The sequence below is a fragment of the Octodon degus genome, unplaced genomic scaffold, assembly GCF_000260255.1.
Source record: "Octodon degus isolate 3935 unplaced genomic scaffold, OctDeg1.0 scaffold00010, whole genome shotgun sequence".
In the NCBI taxonomy this organism is placed as follows: Eukaryota; Metazoa; Chordata; class Mammalia; order Rodentia; family Octodontidae; genus Octodon; species Octodon degus.
Genome location: NW_004524586.1, coordinates 27254705 through 27271349, shown reverse-complemented (window position 1 = coordinate 27271349; position 16645 = coordinate 27254705). Strand labels below are relative to the sequence as shown.

The 16645-nt window shown below is 49.7% G+C and overlaps 1 long non-coding RNA gene across 2 annotated transcripts in view; it reads right to left on the bottom strand.

Moving 5' to 3' along the window:
- The window catches only part of LOC111815008, a 35486-nt gene extending 18873 nt beyond the window's left edge, over positions 1-16613 (bottom strand). The window contains exons 1-2 of one of the 2 annotated variants that reach the window (XR_002819840.1): positions 16352-16613; positions 6074-6151 (exon numbers count right to left, since the gene is read on the bottom strand). This is a non-coding gene — a long non-coding RNA (uncharacterized LOC111815008). The remainder of the gene's footprint in view (positions 1-6073; positions 6152-16351) is intronic. The other variant, XR_002819841.1, reaches the window with a different exon arrangement.
- Between the last annotated feature and the right edge of the window lie 32 nt (positions 16614-16645).

Below are 16645 nucleotides of genomic sequence, written 5' to 3'. Positions count from 1 at the left end.
CGCATGTGTACGGCGACGGGGACTCGGCACGAGTGGGGAATGGATAGGAGAGAAAGAAGCAAGACAGAGCTCTTCGAAGCACACAATGGCTTGTATTTGCAAGTGCCCATGGGTGCCTGTAAGCATCCTGGTCGGTGAGCCTGTTGCTGTGGAGAGTCACACCTGTGCTCGGAGATCCAAGTGCCTGGTATACAGTAAGTGCTCAGGGTAAGCTTGCAGGATCAGAGCGCCGACCGGAGGGAGCCTGAGTCCTAGCTCCAACCCTTCTTAAGCTGCTCTCCCAGGCCAAGACCTCTTTCCTGCTGAAATGGGATGTGAGGTAGTCTCTAAGGACCTGGTGCGTTCTCCCCAACCCACATGATGACGGCCTCTGCTGACTTTATTTTCACAACCAAGGGGCTGGAGGACAAAAGGCCAGGACTATCCAAGAGAAGCAGAAGCAGAGACTGTGGGAAAGTGGAGGAGGTTGTCGTGTGTCTATTCTGAGTCTTTCTATTGATTTTGCCAGCTTTATCATCCCCAATGATAATTGTAACGGACTGTGGATGGGGTACCCCAATAATAATTGGGGACAATATGAGGAGCTCTGTTATGAGGAGCTCCTTAAAGCCAGGTTTCTTGGGGTTTTTTTGTTCCTGTCCCCAGCATATACCAGGTGTATGTGGATGAATGAATGGAATGGCGATTTCCTGTCACAATGCACCATCGCAGAATCAGACACTAAGGGCTGGAAAGGATGTAGTAGGCCATAGCAGAGTCCTTCCTCCCGTGGAGCCCCAGAAACAGACAGCAGTGGCAGGAAGCGCACACTGGCTGGCAGAGGCGAGGCCATCCAAAGCCAAGGGAAGCTAGCATGGCTTGGTCCCCCACTAGGGGGACCCTGGTGGAAGCTGCCCACACCCTGGAAGCCCCACAACAATTCTCCCAGAAACTCAGTCGCTGATGGGTGAGGCCCGATGCTCTTGTAATGAAGTCATATCTATCACAAAGACCCTCGAGGCAACTTAGCTGCAAAATAATTACATGTGTCTCAGAACTGGGAGAGCAAGGGTTTCTCTCCAAGGTCCCTTGATGCTCTTAAAAAAAGGTTTCACTATAAACTGCTGGTGGGGTGGGGACAGGCAAGATTTCCAAGCCAGGATCCCATGTTTTAATTCTCCCTTTTATGTTCTGGCATCCTCCCATCTCTGTGTCTATATAACTCTATAGACATATTAAAACAACATTAAAGGAGATTAGAAGACTAACGATCGTCAGCCGCGATCGTATTGCTACAACTAAGTTGTGCTAGCATGCGTGGATGTCCTTGTCTGATTACACAAGCAGTGTGTGAATGCATTGTCATTGCCAGCAATTAAACAATCAAGAATTATACACGGTTGCTTGTGAAAGGACCCAGTCCAGTCCAAATCCCCCCCCATTCTCTTCTTTCCTGCAGTAATGCAGTAGTCAGCCAACTGTGTATCTTTCCAGAAATTTTCTCTGAGTTTATATTTAAGTGAACTGTGTAACTACGTACTAGCGTGTCAATATGCAGACACCCAAAGGAATAGTGTTTATTTTAAATATTAACAGGATCACATTATGTATTGTTCTACACCCTGCTTATTTTTCTCCCTTAATAAGTCTTAGAGATCTTTCCATGGTACTACAGAGAGCTGCTTCTGTCTTTGTAAACAGGTACACCATTTTCTAAAGCATAGAAACATTCTATTTTTTTTTCAACAGTAGCCATGAAATGGAGATTTATGTTGTTAACAACTTTTCAGGATTCTAAACAGTGACTATGTAGAGTTGTTCAGCCATAAGCTTGTTCTCTCTCTTTCTAGCTGCTCAAATCTTTTATTTTGGCTGTGTCAGCTTATGCCAGCCTTATGGAGAAATGTTAGCTCTATGAAAAAGAAATTTTGTATTTTTTCCCTTCTGTACCCACAGTGTCCACAACTGGGCCTCCGCCAGTGTGTGCACAAGAAAGACTTGTTGAATGACTAACTGATCAGCAAACGAAAACATAGCCACAAATCATTTTAGCAACTGATGCTCGTCTGATTTAACAAAGGCATTTTGACTCCCTGATCACATTTCATCCTCACAGCTGCTTGCAACAGTGATTCTTTGTGCATCTTCAGAGAACTCACCTAACCTCTCTGAATCCCAATTTTATTACTTTTCTATCTGGTACAGGGTCTACAGGGTCTCACTACGTAGATCGGACTCATGGTGATTGTCCTGTTTTCAACCTCCCAAGCGCTGGAATTACAGGGTCTCACCACCACACCCAGTCTCAGTCAACATCTCAGTGTGCCCCGGGGCGGGGCCGGCATAGCATGCCAGGAACGAACCCCGGCCGCTGCATGAATTCCACTTTTAAACCTGTAAAACATAGATATGTGTCCTTCCTTCTGAAGGGGTTCATGATAATTAAATACCTGATCTGCAGAAGTGCTCATAACTTCGTTGCTCCCCCATTGTCCTTTTCCCCGTGTCCCCTTTCAGCTTTCCCAGGGCCAGCCATCCCTTTCCCACCTCCGGGTCTTACTGCCCACCAGTTACTGGAACATCTAATCGTTTTTCCTAAAACCTCTTCTGGCAGGCTTGTGCTCCTCCACCTATGGGGGTTTCTTGTGAAGAAACAGATAATTCCTGCTTGCCTTGAGTCCTTTCAATAGAAGAGCAGCAGTTTTTTCCTGTGGATTTTGTTTAAACACATTACATTAAATAACTGTTCATTGTCTAGTTCCCAAACTAGTTTTTGAGGCAAGGACCATGACTGATTACACTTGTAAACTGCAGGTCACTTTCAAATGCCCTTATACATAAATGGAATGCTGAATATGAGCAGAGTGAATCAGTGACCCAGAATACTACAAATATCTGATTTTAATTTTTTTTTTTCAGTACCCGGGATTGAACTCATGACCTTGTGCTTCCCAGGCAGGTGTTTATGGGGCTGAGCTATATCCCTGACCCCCAAATATCTGATTTTAAATACCTACAAATTTCTGAAGGTACAAACCTCCTGCCCCATCCTGCTTTTGGACTGCACCCAGCCATGTTGAGCCAGCCCCACTGGTCAAAGTCAGCTGGAGGGAGGAGGTGGCCTTTTCTTTCTTCCTGATATTGGGGCTATGATTTGCCTTCCCTGCTGCTCAGTCAACCCTAGCTCTGGCAGTCTTTCTGTGAGGCTTATGTGTCTCATAAGTCTTCTTTCCCTTCTCCTTTGGAACTACAAGTCTTACCCACCTCTAGTCCCTCAAACAATGGGAAGGCAAAAATCATGAGCCCACCCCCATAGCAGCGGAAGAATCAAACTGTTTGGTCTTGTAGCAGGGGAAGAAAGGCAGCCTCTTTCCCAATGCCCACCTGTAAGACTTTATTTTATTTTATTTTATTTTCCATAAGACTTTATTGCACTTACATTAGCATGGGATGGCCTTGCTCTCCCAGAGAGTGAGCTGCCTGCAGGATGATACTGTGGGATTTTCCAGTGTTGAATCCCAAATTTTAAGAATGCCTTGAAGAAACAGGTGTGTGTGTGTGTGTGTGTGTGTGTGTGTGCGTGCGCGCGCGCGTATGTGTGGTGTGCGTGTGTGGATGTGATTTTCCATTTTTCATGGAATGCAATAACTATAACTCAATATACTTAAGTTCCTACAAGCTTAACATTTTATATTTTATGAGTAAGCATTTAATAGGTATTTTAGGCAGGCTCTTAGGTGTCCTTTATTTTTATGTATTTATTTTTTAATGTAGCCTTTATAACATTGTTTTTATGAGGAACAGCATTCTGAATACTACATAGTGACCTGAGGAAAACTTTAGGAATCTGTGTGAGAGTTCAGGTTTCCAGCCTTCCTTCCACGGACCCTGGTTGGGTGGGGAGGGATGCTTGCCCCCACTCCTGCCACCCCAGCCCAGCACACTGCAGTCCCTCACTCTGCATACACCAGGAGAACAACAGAGGAGGAGAACGTGTGACAAATGGTGAGTCCACAGCACCCTAAGATGCCACTGCTCTATTGGATGTAACTGGGCTGGGCTGGAGGGGCCCAGCTAGCAACCCTTTCTAGGACAGCCCACAACACCCTAGGTATTGTGGACTTGGATAGGCTCAATAGCTTATGCTGTTAGCCCAGTCTTTTGCTTCTTACTGGCTTTTCTTGTTTGGTGTTTTGCTGCAATATTAGTTCAAGATTCTTTCATTCTTTTTTTTTTTTAATGTATTTGGTACAGGGTCTACAGGGTCTATGGGTTTTCACTACATAGACTGGACTCATAGTGATTCCCCTGTTTTCAGCCTCCCAAGTGCTGGGATTACAGGTGCATGCCACCACGCCCAGTCTCAATCACCATCTCAGCGTGCCCTGGGGGTGGGGCTGGCATCGAACCCGGCTGTTGCACTCTACCTAAGCAGGTGCTTTAGTCCACTGAGCTATCTGGCCAGCTCTTCTTTCACTCTTTATGAAGGTTTAAAAATATACAGTAAAATAAAAAGTCCATAGATCAACAATTTCTGCTGACTGCATACATCTGTGTTATTGCCACTCAAATCAAAATTAAGAATATTTTTAGCCCTCCAGAAAGTTCCTTTGAGACCCTTTCCAGGTCAAGCCCCCCACCCCGAATTTCATATCCATACATTAGTTTTTCCTGGAATGAACTTCGTATAAGGAGAATTTTATAGTCGGTTCCTTTCTTTACTTTTATTACCTGGAACAACCATAACAAAAAAATATAGAGAGATAAAAATCTTAATTTTTTTACTTTACCAAGATGTTAAAGGTTATCATTCCAAAATGCTTCATAGTACCTTTTGAGTTAGAGGGATATTGGGTGATTGTTACTGACTTCTTTACTCATTCTAGAATAACATTAAAAATATATGTATTTAATTTTTAAATAGTGAAGGGGCAGGTTTTTACAGGAAGGAAAGACCCAGAAATGTGCAAGAGTAGTTGAGTGGGGTTCAGAGTGGCCCCGCGAGGGGTGCAGAGCCTTCTGAGGGCTCAGAACATCTTGCTTGGAAGCTCTTGGTGATGGTGGAGGGATGGTAACAGGACTGGGTATGACCTCAAGATCAAGACCTCTCTAGCCATTTCCTGTTTGGATTATTGAGTAACTCTTTGAACAGGGAACCATTTGACTAATAGATTATTCTTTTGAGATTATAACAAAGGGAAAACACTAAACTGATTTTAAGAAATATGAATATCACTAAAGAATGCACACAAACATATACATATGATTTTAAACCCCGGATGACACATTTGAGTTTTAGTGGAATGTGTGAGGCATAGAGTTCCAGGAGAACATAAGCAGCTGCAGGTAAAGGCTATGTTCTGTGGCTTCTGAATACCGGCTGACTACAGATAAGGAGCGTGTATGTGTTTCCCTGATGGCCCCGTGGTAGGCAGGGGCACATGCACGGGGAAGGGATGAAGACCAGAGGGGCATGCATGCAGAGGAAGTTTAAAATCCTAAAATAATATTCGCAGGAACACAGCATGAAAAAGAGAAAACAACTCAGCAGTTTCACAACAGAACCCAAGACCTAGCTCCATGGGCTAAGTGGTCCCATATGTGGTAATCAAAAAGCTAGGAGGCCTGAAATGGGCTGGCCGGGTGGTGCCAGGGCTCTGTGTGGACAGGCTGGGCAGTGGGCAACTGTGCAAACTCGCCTAGCCCATTCCCAATGCTTTAAAATGGGATCGGAATAGCAGCATCTACATCCTAGAGATGGTGGGAGAGGTGGCTGAAGGGTGGTGGGAGCAGGTGCTTCGTAAATGCCAGAGCTGTCTATTTGCTGACTGCTAGCTCGCTCTTCTGGATCTAGGATCACTGTTTCTAAGAGGATGTGAGATCCAGGGTCTGTGTATGCTACGATCATTACTTTCTTTTTGTGTGTGGGAGATTAAAAAAGCAAAGTGTTAACTGTCTTCATCCTGTGGGCCTTTATTTCCTCATTGTGGGGGGAGGGAGGGCGGGAGGTAGGGATGGACAGATGGACGGACAGACAGACAGACAGACAGACAGAGGTGAGGGGGAAAGGAAACGCCTCTAGAGTCTTACACACCTGAGTTGGAATCCTGCTTTCACGTTTCTTAGCTGTGTGTGTGACCCGGAGTGAATTCCTTAACATCTCAGATGTCTCCTGTGGAAAATGGAAATAGCCTCTAACGGATTCAGTGGATTACTTCAATGGATTGCCAGGAGGACTGGATGGGATAAATCCTTGTAATAGGTGCTTAGCACCGTACCTGGGACAGGAGCCATCTGCGATGCAAATGGATTATAGCTCATGTGAGATGCGCTGGCAGCAGCTGAGAAATGAAGCAAGCCCTGTCTTCTTCCCAGCACACCTGAGCAGCTGCCTTTTACATGCAGTCTGGGGGCACAAAGCGAGGGGCAGAAACAGGGAACTCTGCTGCCTCACCGTTAGAATAAAGTTTTCCACCACAGTGGACATGGACAAGATGGATCACCTGGGCAGAGAAGATGCTATAGATGGGTCACACGTGCCGAGCCCAGCTGGCAGTGACATGGCTGGCACTGTTGTCCACCCTCATCTGGAAGGCTTTGCCCCATGTGCGTGCACAGATTTCTCCCCACAAAGCTAGGCCCAGACACTTTAGCTTGTTTTTAGAAACAAGAAGGCTTCATCCATCTTTTTACCTCTGTCGCATCTGTCTCATATCTGGGAGCACTTTCAGGGACAGAGCAGGAGTGCCACGGCCTGCGCTCCTGCATATCCTGCATTGACCAGGTCAGAGCCAGGCTCTGGTTCCCTTGAATGCTGAGGTTTGCTAGAAATGGGTTGGGGGGGGGCAGAGCTGACTGGTCAGGGAGGGAGGGAGGGAGGGAGGGAGGGAAGGAGTCAGTCAGTCAGTCAGTCAGTCAGTCAGTCAGTCAGTCAGGTTTTACTGTTTTCTGGCTACAAAGATGTTCACAAGGGAACCACTAGGGATGGGAGGGGGTGCTTTTGGGAAACTGGACACGGTATACCTTGATAGTCTCCCCCCTCAGTGGGGTCTTCCCCCTTGCTACCCCCCACCCCAATTTCCTTTCCCAACTTCAAGGCATCTGAATTAGCAGTGTCCTGTTACACGGAAAAGTTGGTTCACTTTCTTCACTTCGGATGCTTTAGTTGGCTGAACCTGACTGATTTCTTCATTCCCCCCTCTTCCTTTTCCCTTTTTACGTTATAATCCTCGCTTGGTTCTGGCCTTTTAAAGGGGTGGTGTCTCGCATATCTGAAATCTGATTTTTTTTTTCCTTGTTCACCTGGCCCCTGCTCCCGGCAGAACACAGGACTGCCTGCGTGCCAGATTTAGCTCCTAATTCATATGGATAGCAGACCTAGTAGAGACCATTTGATCCAGGAGTCCGGACTGGGTTTTCCTGGTTAGGGCCCTAGAGGGCCTCCGGAGTGCGCGTTCCTCCCCTGGATGAGCACCAGGAGCCTGGTGGTTTGTTGTCTGAAGCCCAGAACCCAGGCGAGAGGCCTCTGCAGCTCCCCCAGACACCTCAGATAAGCACATGCTGTGCTCTCTGCTCTCCAAATTAATTTCTAGGTCACGACATCAGTTTAGGGACCTTCCAGACTTCTAACTGGTGGCTCAGAAAACCAAAACTTTCACAAGAGCCCAGCGAGGAGGCAGCTTCTGGGTCAGGAACAGCCTTTCCTTGTTGCTAGGGAAAGGGCATTTGGGACACTGCTTTCCAGAAGGGACCCGCTCTTCCTCCTCGCAGGGTCACCCTTGCTCTGCTTTTTTCTAGAACTGAAATTGGACCCTGTAGTATTTGTTATAAAGGTGTAACCACAAAGTGGTTTTTATTAAGACTTTATAAAATTGCATTGAAATGATAAAATATATACTTGAAAGGACAAGACTACTTACATACACATACGATAAACATATATCCTGAGATTGTACACAGCATATGTTTAATAAAATAAGTTAAATAAATAAAAAATAGTATAATAGCTCCTATGAGCTAAATGTTACATATTAAACACTATATGATGAACTATATAATATATATTTTATTTTCAACAGCATGTAATACAAATGGACTGTATTATGCATTTTATAGATAAGAAATGGAATGCCTTTCTTTTAAAAGGTCCAAGTTACAATCCTGGAATGCCAGCTGGTGCCCCAAAGGAAGGAGAGAAACACCCCATGATCCTTGGTCTCCCAAAGCCGACGCTGCACTCGCAGCCCTGGTTCCGTTCAGCCCTGTCTCCAACTGACAGGCATCTCTGAGGTGAAGGAAAAGATCCCAAAAGATGAGTTCCTTCTTGGACTCACCGAGTTGACATTATCGCTAACAGGGTTGGACTCTCCGAGTGAGAGTCGGATGCAAACATCAGGCATGATCCAGGGGCATGCTTTCGGGCATCCCTGCAAGCCCTGTGTTTTGGCTTTCGCTCCCTAACCCTGAAATCTCCGGTTCTGTCTCAGTCACCTAAAACAATGCAACATGCCATTTTTCCACAGAGGCATTTAGAAGCAATTTGAAAATTGAAACGGATCTTCATATGCAAGACCTAGCGGTTCAGGAGGCCCTTTAAAGCTGCAGACCGGCTGAGAGCCCGCGATATAAAACAGTAAAATGCACAGTTAGAAATGTGATACTATCCTCGCTTTTGCAAGTAAAGTAACTTAATGATAATTGCTGCAGCCTTTGCTTTCTCAGGCAGGGAAAAGCGGAGAAACATTCTGACAGAAATGTTACCCTAAAGGGTGACATTGTTTAAAAGGACAAGGTCTCGGGTCCGAAGCTGTCTTACTATCAAGTGAAAGCAGAACGTGGGAATTGTTTCTTTCCTGCTGCCTAGAAAAGAAAACTCATTTGGAAGATGGGACTGTGAATTAAGCGCGAGGTTTTTTGTTTTGTTTTATTTTGTTTTGTTTTAACGGGACTAAGCAATACAGCTTCTTGCAGCGGCCCCAGGACCCGGAAACCTCTCCTACCACCTACAATTCCTAAAGCTGAGGTGCAGGCGCACGCCCAGGCCAGCGCCGGGTTCTTGGCTCTGGGGCGCACTGAGGCGCAAGCAGCTTTTATTTGGCGTCTCTTTAACTCTCCGCGTCTCATTCTCTTCCCTTGCAGCGCCCTGCCGTGGAGAGTTAGACAAGCCCTGTCGTCTTCGGGCTCTCACCTCAGAGTCAATATTATCTCAGATGGGCACAATAGACTGGAATGAAAAGCTAATATTGAACTAATGCGGTCCCTGCCCGCGCCGCACCGATGCCACCCTTTGTTGCGCAGCCCCTGGTGAGCGCTAGCGACCCGGCTAAGCGGAGGGCGGCGGCGGTCGGGCCACCTCGGTTCCCGCAGCGGATGTGGGTTCCCTCCTGCCCCAGCGAGAAGGTTTCGGAGGCGCAGGCCGTTTGCAGCTGCTGCAGGTCCTGGCCCACTCGCCTCCTCTCCTCCAGCTGCCAGGGGCAGGCAGCTAAGCAGAGGGGCACAGGGGGGGGGGCGGGGGGAAGAGGAAATCGGGTGCGGACGAGGCTGGTGCGCAGACACTGAGGGCGAGTAGACAAGTGCAAATGGGGAAATGGAGCCGAGCGTGTTCAACCTTTAGGCTCCAGGGGCCCGGAGTTCGAGCGTGACGTGGTGTGTGGCTAGCTTCGAACCAGAGGGCTCCTTTTCGCTGGCCTAGAAGGCTGGGTCCTAGCAAGACATCTCCAGGACTCCTGTCGGGGTGCAGCAGCGTTGGGAGGAGGAGGGCTTTATTGTGTGCTAGCGCCAGCGTGCAAGACCCTCTGAGGGGCTCTAGGGAAATCCCCTGGGGCTGCCCGCTGCTCTGGCTCCTGGCTTGTCCGGCTCAGAGAAGGTGAAGAGGGCAGGGCCCGCGGTGCTCCATTCTCCCTGTCCTCAGTCAGGAGTTGCCTCTGCCGGGGGACCACCATCAGCCCTTTAAGTAGCCCACGAAAGTGACTTCGGCACTGGGTGTACCGGAGTCTCTCACCAAATGCCACACAATGTATCCCAGTTGGCTCTTCAGCTTGCAGGCTGAGGAAATGCCACCTGAAGCCCTTCCATTTTGATTCCTAGAGACAACCTAGGAAAAGGCAAGCAGGTACAAGGCAAGGCCAGAGGCAAAGGAGAGAGGCTTGGAGGACAGTGGTGTATGGCTGCACAGGAAGCAGGCACCAGATCTATAGGCACAGGGGCTGGGGGACACGCTGTGCAGGCTGTGCACATGAGGACTCAGTTTTTTCCTCTTGGCTGGAGTGCAGACTCTGGAGACTTTCCTGGGGATGAGAGATGGGGCTGTCCCAGGCTGTTTCCCATTTGGCCATGGCCAGGAGCTGGGGGTGTATTCTGTGACTGTGCAGCCCCTGAGCTTCAGTTTTCTCAGCTGGGAAATGGGTATCATGGCTCCTTCATGAAATGCCACACAAGACTGCGAGAGCACGGGTGTGAACAAACGCACGTAAGTGACAACGCCACATAGGTGAGGGAACTGTCAGCGTTCTTCAGGCCTTCACCATCCCCCAGGGTTCTGAAATCCAAAAGCAAAGCCTCAGCTTTCCTCTTCCGATGGCCATGGCTTCTTTCTAAGCCTCACTTAACCGTTGGGGTTCAGAAAATGGGGAGGTGATAACAGGGAGGAGCAAGTTCCCAGAGAGGACGTCAAGGTTGCCATGTTTCACAAGTTGTAGAAGTTTGCTGCTCTAATGGAAGTTTCCGGAGCCCCTCTAGTTGCCAGGCAAAAGCTGAACTGCTCTTGGGGTTAGGGAGCATTCTCCAAAAAAGATGCCTCGAGCTGACAGAGGTGGGAAGGTCCTGTACTCTAGCTCTGTACCAGGTGCTCCTGGTGCCCGCAGGCGCCCACAGTGCCTGATGGAGATGCAGTTTGGGGCACGCACACAGCTCCAGGAAGGGGGTTGGGTGGGGCTGTCTTTGCCCCAGGGAGGCAGCCATCCCAGCAAGTGCATTCTCAGCTCCTGGGCGCCTGTCTGTCATCCCTTGGCTATCCTTGCTTGGTCTTAGCTTCCCTTTGAAGGCAGCTGAGACAAAAAGAAACTGTGACCCTCTCCTCCACTTTGACTTTGTTTCTTAGCTTTCAACAGTGAATCAGGGTGGCGTGTGTGGCAAGATTGACAGTTTCTACATGAAGGAGGCAAAACCCGATGCAGCTCCTGGATTTGTGCTGAATTCCTCATAAAACCTTGACTCTGAAAATGGATGATCCAGAGGCTTACAGGCTCTCTCTGCTGACCTCTGAAGTACAGTGCTGTGGTGGTTTTGTTTGTTTGCTGTTTGTTTTCCTTTTGAGGCCAGGTTTCACTATGCAGTTCAGGCTGGTCTCGAACTCACAGCAATCCTCCTGCTTCAGTCTCCCGCATGCTGGGATGACAGGCACCATACCACGCCTGTCTCCTGCAGCCAACTCAGGCAGCAGATGCCAGGACCGGCATGAAGATCTGCCTGCCAGGGCTTGGACCCCCATGTCTGCATTCAGAGTGGTAAGGGAGAGGGCACCCTGCAGGCTGCTTCACATGAGTCTCTCCACCACCTCCCTAAAAGGAGAAAGAAGCAAGCTGCTCTGGGATGATGGAATCTGCGCACTCCAGAAGGCAGGACACATCACAGTGGGTGCATCCAGGCAGCCCACAAGCATCCTCAAACTTCGTTCAAGGCCAGGGGTGGATTACTACCTTCACACTAATTAAAGACCTTTTGGCTCGGGGGCGTACAAGGAGGCGTGGAATCTGAGAAAGCTGCAACCCCAGCTTTTTCATTCCAGCAGGCTAGGGGTCCGCAGATCTTCGCGGGTCCATTCCCTGAGACATCGTGGCTGGGCCAGGGATCCGCGACTATGGGCATGGAGTTAGGCCGCCTTTGCATGGTAGCTGCCCGGCTACCCAGCTTAGGTGGCCCCGACCACCCAATTCTTCTTCAAGTAGTATCTGTCCTCTCCTTTCTTCCGCCTTCGAAGGAAGCCCAATTTGCAGTAATTTCTTTGTAGGATGAAGCACGGAGCGGAAAGCTGGGACAGAGGAAGGAGAGATACATTTCCAAGCCGTTCTCTCCTTGGTAGTCAGGGGGCTTCCTTTGCGTCCTCCTCTAACTCGGACTGTAGTCTGCGAGATCATGGAAGTGGGGCGCAGCTCCAGCACTTGTCGAGCGCTCGGGTTCTGGGGTTCCTAGGGCAGCGCACCCACATGGATCCCTCGCCACTAGGCGCCGCTGCACGCACACCGATCGCGGCCAGGGCCGCCGCATCCACCGGGCTTCAGGGCTCTAGATAGTGCATCAGAAAAGGATTTGCCGTAATAAATTAAAAAACAATGTTTTAAAGCTATTCATTCTTCTTTTCCTTTTCTCACCGGTGCACCAGAGTTGGAGCAGCAGAGTAACTGGGAATCACAGTGAGTCCACAGGACTTCTTAAATTGCCTCTCGTCTCTGGTCACCTTTTAGCTCATCTTGGAGCCGGGAAGGGCTCACCTTTTGCCAGCAGCTGACGTGGGCGCTTCCCAAGAGGCACCGCCGTCGCGCAGTGAGACTCAGCGCTTTGGTTTTGAGGGTCCAAACCCGACGACCTGGGTCTGGCGCGGCATGTGGGCCGCAGCTCACAAGGCTAGGCCAGCGAATGCGGGAACTAAAATGTGAGGAACGCTAACCATGTGCCAAGCTCACCTATTCTTTTCAATACTCATTAAAATATTGATACTTTCTATCCATGGAGGCAACAGCTATGGCTGGAAACAATTGAACCACACAGGTCTTGACCCCAGGGGACTCCCACATACCTCTTGTCAGCACCCACTGCAGACAAGGCAAGGTCTAGCAAAGGACTGGGAGGGAGAGGAACCACAGGCGAGTTGCTCCTCTGAAGTGCAAGGGAGGGACAAACCCAGAGCAGATGGTTCTTAGAGCTCCCTGGGAATCCCTGCCCTTTGTCACCTCTAGAGAGCTAGGACTCTGGCCCTCTCACCCCAGAATCTCCTAAGGGAAGTTCATGGCCTCTGCTGGAGCCTGGAGGAGGGACATGTAAGCGTGAGACCAGCATTAGCTCGCTGGTACTTTATTGTTCAATCTTTGAAGACCAGCAGCTTGCCTGTGTGCGTAGGTGAAAACAGGGACGTCCACAAGAGGAGCGTTGGCTCAAGTTCATTATGTGCCAGGTATTGTCTCAACACTTTAGTGTTTCTCACTATTCCAAGGACCAATATACTATCACTTATTCCCATTTGAGGGCAGAAAAACAGAGGCACGAAGAGGTTAAGAAACTTGGCCAAGATCACACAATAAAGCTGTGAATACAAGCCTCGGTTGTTGTCATTGTTGTTTTTAAAAGAGAGCAGATTTATTGAAGTGCAGTTACATACAGCAAAATCCACACTTTGCGCTATGTGTACAGTTCTACAAGTTTCAAAATCAGAAAGTAGAATAGTTCTATTATGTCCCCGCCCCCAACGACATCACTGCTGCCCCTCCAGCTTCTCAGGCAGCATTGGCTGTTTTTGCACAAGACAAAATGAGGTCGGAGGAATTGTGGTGCTGGCCCAAATCCTTCAGAAAGTGAAAGACCCGGACTTGGAGCCGCGTGCTGTGCGCTGGTTCAACTGTCTATTGCTGAGCCTAAAGGGCCCATCCTCAGCGGGTTGGCGCGCACACCACAGAAGGGGAGAAACTTCTTCATTGCAGACACAGAACTTAACCAAATATCCACTCCCTGGGTAGCTAAGGACCAAAAAGGGGTAGCATTTTGTGAGACCTGAAGCCATGAGTGGAGTGAGGGACAGCTTCGTGATCGGAAAGCTCAGGGTCCGAGTCCAGCCCTGAGCTCCCAGCCTCCTCTGGCCAGGGCGGTTAATGAGTTACTCGGCTCGTTAATGTCTGTGCACGTCGGGGCCCAGCAGCGCTTAGTGGTGCGAACCTTCCCGGCGCCTCAGGTCAGGGGCTCAAGAATTAGCATAGATTACCCAGCTTCAGAAGGAATCCCATTTCTTTGCTTCTTGGAGGGGGGGTGCCTACGCAATGCTTGGGGTTGCAGGAACTTCAAGTGGAGGAACTGGCTTGCCTTGCTTTCTTCAAAAACATGGCTGTCTTCCTTGCTTTCTTCCACCTGCCCACCAGTCTGAGACTTGGGGAGATCCTGGCCTTCGAAGGGCAGTTTCTAAGAGGCTGGCAGCTTGCGGAGGACGCCACAGGACCAGCCTCTCCCCTTGAGCAGTGTCTGCTCCACCAAAAATTTTCCCTAGGGCTAAAGGTTAAGAGGCCCAGTTACCAGCTCACTCTTTGAGGACACTTGCCTATCATCCTGGTCAAGGAGATGAAGGGTTAAAGGGGTACTAATCACACCTTAAGGACTCAGGGCTGAACCCTTGAAAAGTGGGAAGCCCCCTTAGACAATAGACCCCACCAGGGGCTCTCACAATCTCCCAGACATGACTGTATTCCCCTGGCCTTCAAGGTCAGTGACTTTTATACCCCCAGCCAAGATCACTAACACTAACTGTGCAAGGACCATTCCCTGCCCCATTGTCTGGGTGGGCTTTTAGTGGCCCTGGCTTGGAGCACTGAAGGCTGAGTGCAGAGGGATTGTCTCACCCCCCCCCCCCCACACACAGAGGGTCACACAGCCAAGGAGGCCTCACTCCCTTACCTGGGAATCTGGTCGCAGACTGCCCAAACTGGGTGTTCCTGTCCAGCTGCAGAAGCTCTAGGGCTGACTCCTACCTCTATTGGAGCTTGCTGACCTAAAGACCTGCACCTTTCAAGGGAGCTTTCAGGTTCCCTGCTGGCATGGGTGAATGGTGCCTGTGTTTCCACAGCCTAGTCCACGGAGCTGGGGACAATAATTGGGGAGATGGTGGTCCAGGCCTGAGTTGAGTAGTCTTTGAACTCCGTTCCATGCTAAGATGCTGGACCCAATGCCCAAAATCTTGGGGTTTGGGGGAAAAGCAGGTGGGCAAAGCAGCTGTCTGGAACAAAAGATAAAAACCCAGCCAGGACCCCAGCCCAGACTGATGACTCAGAGATCCAAAGTAGGAGGCAGTAGCCAATTTCTCCCATGGTGAGGCCAAAGCTGGGGCCCACAGGGGCTCCCCAGTAAATGTGTGTGTACGCCTGTGCTTATGTGCCCTGAAAAGATGGAGGGCTGCAAGACAAGGGACCTCTGTGGACTCCCAGCTAATCTATATGGAGCCCCAACAACATTAGAAAACTTCTCCTTTGCCTGGGAGATTTCTCAGGGGTGTCTCTGGTCATCTCCCCTTCCTCAACACAGTACTGCACAGTACCTAGAATAAAGTCAAAAAATTGATAGAGCCAAACACACAGCAGCAGATGAGAAGAGGGGAGGGGAAGAGGAGTCCAGAGGGCAAGGACCAGAACAGCTGGGGACCCTGGAGCAGGTCCCAGCACTGCAGACTCGTGACTGCATCCGATGGAGCTGCAGCTTCCCTTTCGGGGGACTCACTTCTGTTCCCTCCTGATTGACTTCTCCCAGGTCTCACAGCAACCTAGCCACCAAACACAGGCATTTCTTCCTCTTTAAGAAAATGGCACGGGTCTGAGAGTAATAGATTTAAAAGACGCCAGCATTTTTATTATTAATTGCAAACGTGCAAAATACCTGCTGGTACTTCACTTTATAAGAATGTAATTGGCAAAAGGGGGGGGGGGAGAAAAAAGAGGCGGCTGATGAATAGATAATAGATCTTTAACCACCAATAAACAGAGAGTAGCGCCAGCAGCCTGGGGGATGTGATCATAATTATGCCGCAGCATGAGCCAATGGGGATGAGAGAACTCGGCCCTAAAATCATCCCAAAACCGAAGGCGAGCTCGAAAATGCGGACACGGCCTGGAACAGAAGACGCGATCTGCAGGCTTTAGTTGCGAGTCTTGGATTTGCATAGCAACCCAGTCCTGGGATACCAGATGGCAGAATTATAGTAAAAATAATAACAGCAAGAGCAACAATAGTAGTAATAATGTCAGCACTAATACAAACAACAACGAAAATGAAATAACAATAGCACCGCATCAGCCTGACCTTGGACTCATAATCCCGGTATCCCATAAAGAAATGTTTTGGGGAATAAGGCGAGCGCCCTTCCAAACAGAAAAAGTGGGAGGTCGTGGAGTAAGAGCGGGTGCGAGTCAGAAGCCCACCACCTCGAAGGGTTGGCAGCTCTTGTGCCAATTCACAAACGAACGAGCCGGGACGAGGATTGTGAGCGCGCATACTCTGGGGCCACTAAGCTACCGGTGGTGGAACGGGAGCCCCCCAAAGCGTGGGATGCTTTGCTGGAGTGAGGACTGGGTCCATCTAACGGAGCCTTAGCCCTCGCCGCCGAAGCCCGCTCCCACCCGCTTACCCTCACAGAACTCCCGGGCGATCTCGGCTCCACAGTCGCTGGCTGCGCAGGACCGCAGCGACAGGGCGCAGGTCGAGAGGATTGTGCGCGCCTGTTGGTCCGTGCATCCCACCAGCTCGGGTGCAGCAGGCTCGGGGTCCGGGGCCCGTGGTGAGGCGGCACGAGCGGGGGAATCTGCAGGGACCCTGGTGCCCCGGAGGGAGTGGTGCTGGGAAAGGAGGAGGCGGTGGCTGAGGGGGAAGAGGAGGAGGGGAAAGAGGAGGAGGAAAAAAAGAAGGAGGAGAAGAAAGAGGA